We start from the raw sequence: 9,402 nt of genomic DNA on the forward strand, positions 1-9,402 counted from the left end.
TAGATGGCAGCACACAAAAAATTATAATCGACAACTATTACTTTCACTATAACCTTAAACTTTAATATTTGAGAGGTATTTTGTAGATTTTAATTAGTATTACGTTTAGTAATCGAAAGATTATTACTTCAAATAAAAGCTTAATTTTCAATTTACAGTTCACTATAAAAATGTTTTATAAATAACCACTCAGTATGAATAATTACTTCTACTCAAGTTTAACAGAAAAAAAAAATACATCCGCTCTGTACTACTATATACTATATACTAGAGAGATCGATAACTATTCGACTAGCACTGGTGCGCCTCAATCTTCGGGCCTAAAGAGAGAGTAGGAGGGGGTAGTTTGGGGGTTATTATATAGGTGAGCCATGCATTGTGTCAGGGAGAAGTAGTGTAACCGCCAGACAGTGTGCCACAGAAATCAAGAGGGACCGATCCCCGGAGTAGTTACCAGACGTAAGAAGCCAACAACATCTAAGACTTCAAACTCGAGTAGTGAGTTATATCATCGTATATTCAAAAAAGGTATCAATAATTACTCTGTGGGCTAGGAGTGGACCGCGGGGTTTATACTCGGTTTACTTCTCCTCTGGCTAATTATTCTCAATATTGATTAATAATAATAATAATAATTCAATAATTATTTAATTGCAATTGATTTTGATACGTTAGTTGCTGTTGAGCGTCCCTTAAGAGGGTTTATACCCGAGAACTGCTCAAGGACCTTGTGGTGTTAATTGTCGTGAGAATTTATAATAATAATTTACTCGATTAATTATAAATAATTCTGAACATCTGAAAAATCGGTTTAGTTGCAACTATTTTATTTAATAAAATAAAACCGAGAAATAAATTCTTCGAGAAACTTCCTTTGTCTTCTCATGGATCAGGCAAGCGTCGGTCGAATTTTACAACGCAGTTATCGTGTACCCAAGGTCAACTACAAGGTTACTACGCAATAACAAATATTGACGTCCATTTTGAGCGCGCAAATTCTTTACTGATTATTTCACGTGATAATTTATTATTAAGAACAATTTAATTATAATTAATTAATATTATTTGTTACAAGGAAATATTTATTTAACATTATATTATTTATTGAGAATTGATTTACTGAGATTTTAGCACAATTAAGATTGATTATTTTTGTAATCGGAAAATTCCACGCGGTTATTTTTGTATATTGAATTTAAGTTCTGGAAATCTATTTTAATAATTTTAATTTTATCATCTTGATAAAATTCCTTAGAATTTAATTAAAAACGTGGATTATTAAGTCCGGGAATTTTAGTTAGTTAAAATTAATTGCTGAATTTTAATAAGAAGTATTTATTATTTTTAAGAAACAAATTACGAGTTGGATTGAAATAAATTTATACGTCGAATGTTCCTGAAAATTTATTTAATGCTGAGTATTAAACTCGTGATTGAATTGGAATAAATTTAGGCGTCAGATTTTAGTTCGAATTTTTGAGAATTAAATTATTATTCGTGAAAATTGTTTTATAATTTAAGGGCTAGCTATTGACTGAATTGTTTTAATTGAGAGTTAATGTAATAATTTTCTGGAAATAAATTTCGTTAATAATTTTCATAAAATTAATTAAAGTAAAATCAGTGTGTGTGTGAAGACGCGTCGGTTATGAGTGTGTGAGTGTTAACAGCGTTCCCTCGTGCATTGCAGTCTCTGTGCGAGGTGTTTCGTTGGCTAGGTACTTAAGGGGTATGTGTGTGAGCTGCAGAGGCTTCTTGGCTTACGTTGCGGTTACTAGGCTGTTGCTTCTGTAGCAGAGTGTTGTTAATGAGCCCTCGTCCACTGATGTCTTTGTACGAGGTGTCTTGTTGATAGTTAGAAGTTAGTCAGTATGTTTAGTGAGTGAGGTATTGTTAAGGTTTGGGTTAGCCGCTCGTCAGGCCAGACGAACTCTGTCACACTGTTGTTTTTGTGCAGAGTAATTAAAGTTTAGTTAGTCAAGTTTAGTTCTGGTTAGCCGTTAGTAGGCTAGACGATTCTTGTCACACTGCGGTCTTTATGCAAGGTAACAAAATAGTTCTGGTTAGCCGTTAGTAGGCTATAGTTTTGAGTTAATTATAGTGTGAGTGCGAGTGTGCAAAACTTGTTAAATAATTTTGTTATTAATAAATTTTTGGATCCATTGTTAAATAAAAATTTATTTATTTCAGATCGCCTTCCTCCACTCTCTCTCCCTGTAAGATAAGCTCAGCTCTGGTTCCGGTTCCAGGAACCGTGATTGAAAATCCTGGTGGTGCCCTTTTATTTATTAATTTAGATTCATTTTGTTTAATTTATTATTTTAATTAATTTAATTTAAGGGGCCAATTGAGCGGAATAAAAAACTCGTTACAACCGTGATTAAAAATCCTGATGGCGCCCTTTTATTTATCAATTTAGATTCATTTTGTTTAGTTTATTGTTTTAATTAATTTAATTTAAGGGGCCAATTGAGCGGCATAAAAGCCCGTTACAGGTGAAATAATTAATTACTTATAGCCTGGAGGCATTACACCAACATACGATGTCTTGGTCTTAGGTGAGGCCCTTTTAGCATCAGCTACCTACAATTTACTGCAGCTTTGGCTTTCGCTTGCAATGTTTATCTTAAGAGCCGGTCCCTATGATTCCAGGGGTAATAGTAGTTCCCTTTATTAGTATGTGTCGTCATCTGTAGGAAAAATTAAAGATTTGTTGTTACCGCCCGAGCCAGAGCAGTATTCGGTAGAGACACCTACTGGTGATGACGAAAATATATATATACATACATATCAATATGTATAACGAAATGATAAGAATTTTGTTCTTTCAACGAAAATAGTCGTCGCGACAAAATTATGCCGTATCCTATTTTTTATGTTACTCATGAAGTCTACACTTGGCTCTGAAATTATCGGAGTCAGTGTTTTTTTTTTTTATAACTGAAAAAGACAACTAGCAACAAATAGGAAAATAAAATTCATTTCGTTACATGTATAAGAGTATTTTCCTGACTGAATGATAACATGGGTACATTAGCAATATTTGTTAAATGATAGTACATCTCTAAAGTGATTTGCATCGAGTAAATTTGGATTTTTAAACTTTGGTTATTGAAACAATATTTTTTACAGTAAATAATAAATATGTTTGTTATAAAAATCATTTTCATACAGAGCAACTCAACACTGACTTTCAGAATGATGTCGGTATGTTCATATAGTTTTCAGTAAGCAAACTAAGTCGCTCTCAGTAATTCTAGTTGATTTTCACAAATTTTCATCTGGCATTTTTGTTGTACCAAAGATTACTCATTATTAGAAAATATTTATTAAGTCGCAAAGACGCTGTGATCTCTCACAGCTCTTTTTCTTTTCCTCAAGAGCGACTTTTAAATAACAATCAACTTTTTAATTCTTAACTAATAATTTAAATTTGCCTTATTTATAAATATTCTTTTTTTTTATCGCTCTATTGCTCTATTTTTAAAACAAATGGTACTCAATATTCACATTTATAAATTTTTTTTTTAATTTTTCGAATACTTTTTTAATTTTCTCATCATCACCAACTAACTGTCATACGATCCTTTTTATTTCTTAACAATACACAATATTTTTATTAAAGAGCGGTCATTTTGTTAACAGAGCAGTCATCCTTGGGTAATGCAGCGTCACAACGGAAAGTGTCTGCGATCTATCTGAAATGGAAAACAAACAAAGTCATTTTATCTTCCTGATTATCATTAACAATTACGACTACTGTCAAGAATAATATCTTACTTATGGGATATTTTTTGAAAAATATTGACAAAGCCAGTTCGAGTTGGATGTCGTACAAGTTTTGGAGGAATGTTCTGGACCTCCAGAAAGCACTTCTCAGCATCCGGTCCATTATCATTCTTTGTGCTAAAGAAAGCACGGTGCTTTCAATCCCTCGAATTGGCCATTTCAAGGGAATATGAATATCACGTTCCAATTCTATATGAGTAATAGTAGCGTAGTTATTTTCCATTTTTTTACTGTGAGGAACCTAGTAGATAAACGTGTGGTACGAAATTCGGGACAGACTGCCGTGTTAAACGTGCTTAGGGCGACATTTGAAGTACTTGTAGAAGTTATATACCTTATATGTAAGTTATGGTGTTTGACAATACTATTATACAATGTTTGTCTACGCTTTATTTGCAAGCGGTGAACACACGTAGTACTTAGGTTTATTTCATAGTTGAATACAGTAGAAGATAGTTAGCAAAGTATAATGATGGATACTGACATTAGAATGTTTATACTATGTTATGATGAACCACTGATTATTTTGATGACACGATAATAAAATTACGAAAATATGAGACGATGTGATACGCAAGAAGGAGACTGATGTATCCACAGCCTAGGATAAAAAAAAACATGAAAGTGACAATGATCAAGATTAGAGTAGTCTTTTCATACTGCAATGAATTTGGTAAACAGCAGAAGTCGCCTCTTTTTTGCTCATTGGGTTCGACGTCAACTCTGTAACAACACTGTAATAAGTCTTTTGGAGATTCCGCAAACCACTAACTAGTAGATGTAAATTTCACTTACACTTTAATAGGCATGTCAATTTTCTAAAATAGTTACGTCCGTCAATTCAGAAAACAGTTTATGTAATGGCAACTGAGCTCCAGATTGTCCAAGTTATATAATCGGAAATAATTGCTTATTCTGCGTCACTTATTTTAATTATCTTAACCGGATCCTGAGTCTTATCAATCTAACGACCTATTTTTTAAAACAAATATGTCTATCTTTCATTCATAAACTGGCCTTACTCAATATCAATGTTATTGAATTAATTAATTAGGTATTTGGTTTTATTGCAAAGTTATGAGCAAGGAGGGTTCGAAACGGTATGCCCTTGAGAGTTTACGATGTTGTTGTTCGTAGCGCATGGCCATTTCTCCCTATTAGAAATAAAAATGCGGCTCGCACACGATAATATAAACATATGACGAACAACAGAATAGTCAGCTGGTGATTTTCACAGGTGTCAGTCGTAACAACTGAACATTAACCTCTACACGGAGAAAAATTAATAATAGTATTTACTATACGAAAATATTAACTCCTAGTATCTGAAATGGTAATAAAATTAATTAGTCACAAAATAATAGGTATTATCATTGACAATTGTACTAGTTACTATTAATAATGGTAACGATTACTATCGAAAATGATAATTGTAATTATTAAAAATTATAACTGCTATAATCGAAGATGGTAACTGTAACCATCTCAGATTGTAAAAATTCTGAAAGAAAAAATAATATAAATTTATTTTATTTAATTCTTTATTTGCAAAGAGAAAATGGCAATGAAAAATTCATTAAAGTTATTGATGATGGTATTCAAGCAATGACTTCCCATGATGCTAAAAATGCTCTGTACTTTAAGGATACTTGTGAACAACAACAGGTAATAAAACATATTGTTTTATTAACAAAATTAATCAAAATTGTTTGCTTAACGATGATTTTTTGCTATGGATATTATTAAACCCTAAGAATTTTATGTCGATTGTTGCGATGGTAAAAAAATAATTCTATTTGCAAAATAAACTAATTCATGATGTACGAATTTATAATTATAATAATTAAAAAATGAGGATTTTACAGAATTTGCAATAAACATCAGAGTAATGAACTCCTAAAAATCAACAACTATCACTAATAGCATTGTTGAGAAAAATTGAGGACACTACTTGTGTTCTATATTTTTTTTTTAATTATGAAGTGAATTCAATCGATGGGATAATTTTTATTAAGTTTTTTTAGTATTGTTCTTTACTTATAACTTGACAAATTTTTAAATTATAAAATTCCATGGGTAATTGAAAAAATGGAGTAAATAGTTTAATATATACTACATTAGAAAATTTTAGCTTCCAAAATTTTTTCTGGCTAACTTTTATACTTTTAACTTTTATCTACATATTTTAATATAATAATAATATTAAAAATATAGTGACTCACTAATAATATATGATTATTACTTACTACTAATAATAATTACTTTTACAAATATTTAGAAATGCTTTCACTAACCTTTAAGTATTATTTTGCTTTCAAGCTCAAATTAATTTTTTTTTAATTATTATTTTCCGCTTTTAGGCTGCTTCATAAAAATTTAAATAACTATTACTAATTTTTATTTTGCTTTCTAACCAATTATTAACTTCAAATAACAAATCATAATAACAAATTAATTGAGAAAAATTTCAATAATTTACAGATTTATTCCAGCTGATGGCGGATTTTACTGCTTCGATTGTATTCAGTTTTTATGAATACATAATCAGGAATCAATCAACAAAATCATTAAAACCAAGGAGTTGAAGCAAAATTCAATCTATTCAATCATTTTTCCTGTTTTCAGTGGATTTTAAAACTTTTCGTTATTCAATGAAAAACTGAAGAAGACAAATTGGATGAGTAATAACACAAAAATCACCCATAATCGATGCTGGCTGGAGATAATAAATTATAAACAATACTAACACTTTATTACACTACGATTCGCATTACTAATTTCTAAATGCTTTTTGAAATTTATATCCAAGTAGAATAGTTGCTTATTATTTTTATGACGCTTCCAATTATTACTTTTATCCTCGAAACATTTTTATCAATTTTTATTTACATGTTTTTCTCCGTACATGAATATTTTCCAAATTTTCATTTCCTTTTACCTGTAACATAGGCAATTCGGACTTTATTGAAGTTTTTAGAAGATTGGGAAAAAATATATACTCACACGAAAACTCCTAATGCTTCTACTCCAAAGAATTCTAATCCAAAAAATACAGTTTCAAAGAAAATCACTCCTAGACAATACATATCAAAAAATTTAACCTTAAATCAAGTAATTCCACAAAATACGATCTCAAAAAAAGCGACTCCTAAATCCACATAAAAAAAAAATTCTTTTCCAACATCTGCTAGCACTATATCCGGTTTTAAAGTCACCTTACGAGTAGCACTACAAATTTTATCAGAGTTACACGATAACTATGGATACGAATATCTCATAACATCACGTTTGACTCAAGACAATCTCGAGGTAATGGCCTAAGGAAGTATTCAATTCGCAGATTTGTATTACCATTTTTAATAATAATAATATAATTATAATTGTGTATTTTACAGAGATTATTTTCAATCATGAGATATTCTTGTGGTGCCAATGATCACCCAACACCCCAGCAGTTTAGTCAAGTTTTCCGATTATATTGCTGCAATGCCATGATTAAGCCTCCAAAAGGCTCAAATGTCACTGGAGTTGAACTGCTTCAAACTCTGATGAAAACAGAAGATTCATTAAAAATGTCTCGTCAACCACGAATGGAGTGGTTAGAAAAAATTGACAAGATGCTGGAAAGGGCTGTGCCAATTGGTGATATTTGTAACGATAATTCATCCAACGATGCAAATGGAAGTTCTGTGAGTTCGTTTAATGATACCATTGGAAGTTCTGTAAGTGAGAATGACCTTATACATGAATGAATTATACATCTTGCGTATCAAGAATTGATTTAAACGCCTCTGAAGCATTGACTACTGAACCAACATCGAGGATTTAAACAACTCTAGAGTTCCTCAAACATCATGATTATGATGTTGTGTCTACTAGTCGAAAAGTTCAAGCGTATATGGCTGGGTATATCGTAAGAAAAATGAAATTAAAATGTAAATGCTTATCATGCTTCTATACTCTTCAATCATCTAACGATGAACCGAATTGTCGTGATCGGTTTATTGACTTGATGAAAAAATATGGAGGACTATCGAGGGCTTCTGACAATTTATTTCAACTCACCATGCAATTAGAAGCTGCTTTTTTAGATGTTGTTGGCAGTGTAGGGTTAAGCCGTGGCATCATATATAAAATATTGAATAGAATTGAAAGTATGCTACCACAATTATCGTTTGTTGGATGTGGGATCCATCAGCTCGAAAAAACAAAAGATATAATCGATTTTTATATAACTATGCGACTATATTTTCTGGGTAAAACTTTCAACAAAAGGAATCAATTAAAAAGAGAAAAGATGAAAACTTTAAAAAAAACTTCGAAGTTAGTGACCTAAAAAATCTTATTGAAATAAACCTGAGAAACCCATCTTGAATTTTAATTGATAAGATTAACATCTTCTATCTGATAAAAAAAATAATAACTATTTGTATTTGTATTTTAATTATACTTTTTTATTTTTGTATTATAATAAATTATTGAAAGAATACAAAAATCATTCTCTTTACTTGACTCAATTTTATTATAATTTAATTTTAAATTTGATACTATTTCTTCACACAAATCTGTATTTAATTTCATTTATTACTATCATTTAAATATTGATTTCTTACTATTATTAATTTATAATTTATTTGATTTTAATTATTTCCATTTAAACAACTTGAATGTTTTACTTTATAATTTCGTATTATTATTTCTATTTGAAACTGCCGCCTCATTCCCCCACCGCTTTGGTTCATGTCGAACACCAGCGCCCTCTTATTTTGGTAGCCCTATTTGCATACAGGGAGTTCGTGCTCCTTATCTAGTCTCTATGGAATGACTACTGATTCGAGTTTCATACATACGCGGAGAAAAAAATTTTGCTATAGGAACTCTATAGTTGTTAGTTAGTTGTAAAAAGTTCCAGTAGGTTAACGTATTCTTATAGTAACAATACCGTTTGGCTCCTGCAACTCTACATCGTTGAGCTCTGAGAGCTAAACGTTATTTACCTCTCACAACTCTACAGGATCGTTTTGAGACTATAACAAATTTTTGGAAGTCTGCTTAATAATTTTTTTTTACGATTTAGCATTAATAATTTAATAAATACATGCGGCAGAATGAATTTATATTGCCAACAATAATTTTATATGACAAATAAGAATAGTATTATAATAGAAATAAAATAATAATAGAACTTACATTACAAATAAAAATTATTTGTAAAATAAAAATATGGTCGTCACAAAATTATCTTATTTTCTTAATTATATCGATAAATATTGGACATAAAATCACTACCGTATATGCACAAGAAAAGATAAATAAACGAAAACAAATTTTATTTTGTGTTAAATGGTGTTACGTCCAGTAAAAATTGTTTAAATATTTTTTTTTTCATATAAAAACAATTAACTAATGGTACTTCACATGTATGACCGAAAAATTTTATCTTCTTCCCTGGGAATTTTCGGGACCCTTACTAGGTCATAAATCATTAAGGTTAAGCCTCAAATTTTTTTCTCTTCAAACGAATTTCAAAAGGTTCTTTAATCTTAATACTACCCAGATGCATTTTTCTTGGAACTATAAAACTAAAAATAAATACTTTTAACGAAATCTTCT

At 30.3% G+C, this 9,402-nt stretch overlaps 1 long non-coding RNA gene across 1 annotated transcript; it reads left to right on the forward strand.

Annotated features, from left to right (window-relative positions):
* The first annotated feature begins 3,589 nt into the window (after positions 1 to 3,589).
* On the forward strand, positions 3,590 to 8,206 carry LOC123269876. Its single transcript, XR_006510483.1, has 5 exons — positions 3,590 to 5,122; positions 5,343 to 5,454; positions 6,271 to 7,098; positions 7,185 to 7,486; positions 7,564 to 8,206. It is a non-coding gene; the product is annotated as an uncharacterized LOC123269876 (long non-coding RNA).
* The last annotated feature ends 1,196 nt before the right edge of the window (positions 8,207 to 9,402 follow it).

Source organism: Cotesia glomerata, linkage group LG7 (assembly GCF_020080835.1).
Source record: "Cotesia glomerata isolate CgM1 linkage group LG7, MPM_Cglom_v2.3, whole genome shotgun sequence".
Classification (NCBI taxonomy): domain Eukaryota; kingdom Metazoa; phylum Arthropoda; class Insecta; order Hymenoptera; family Braconidae; genus Cotesia; species Cotesia glomerata.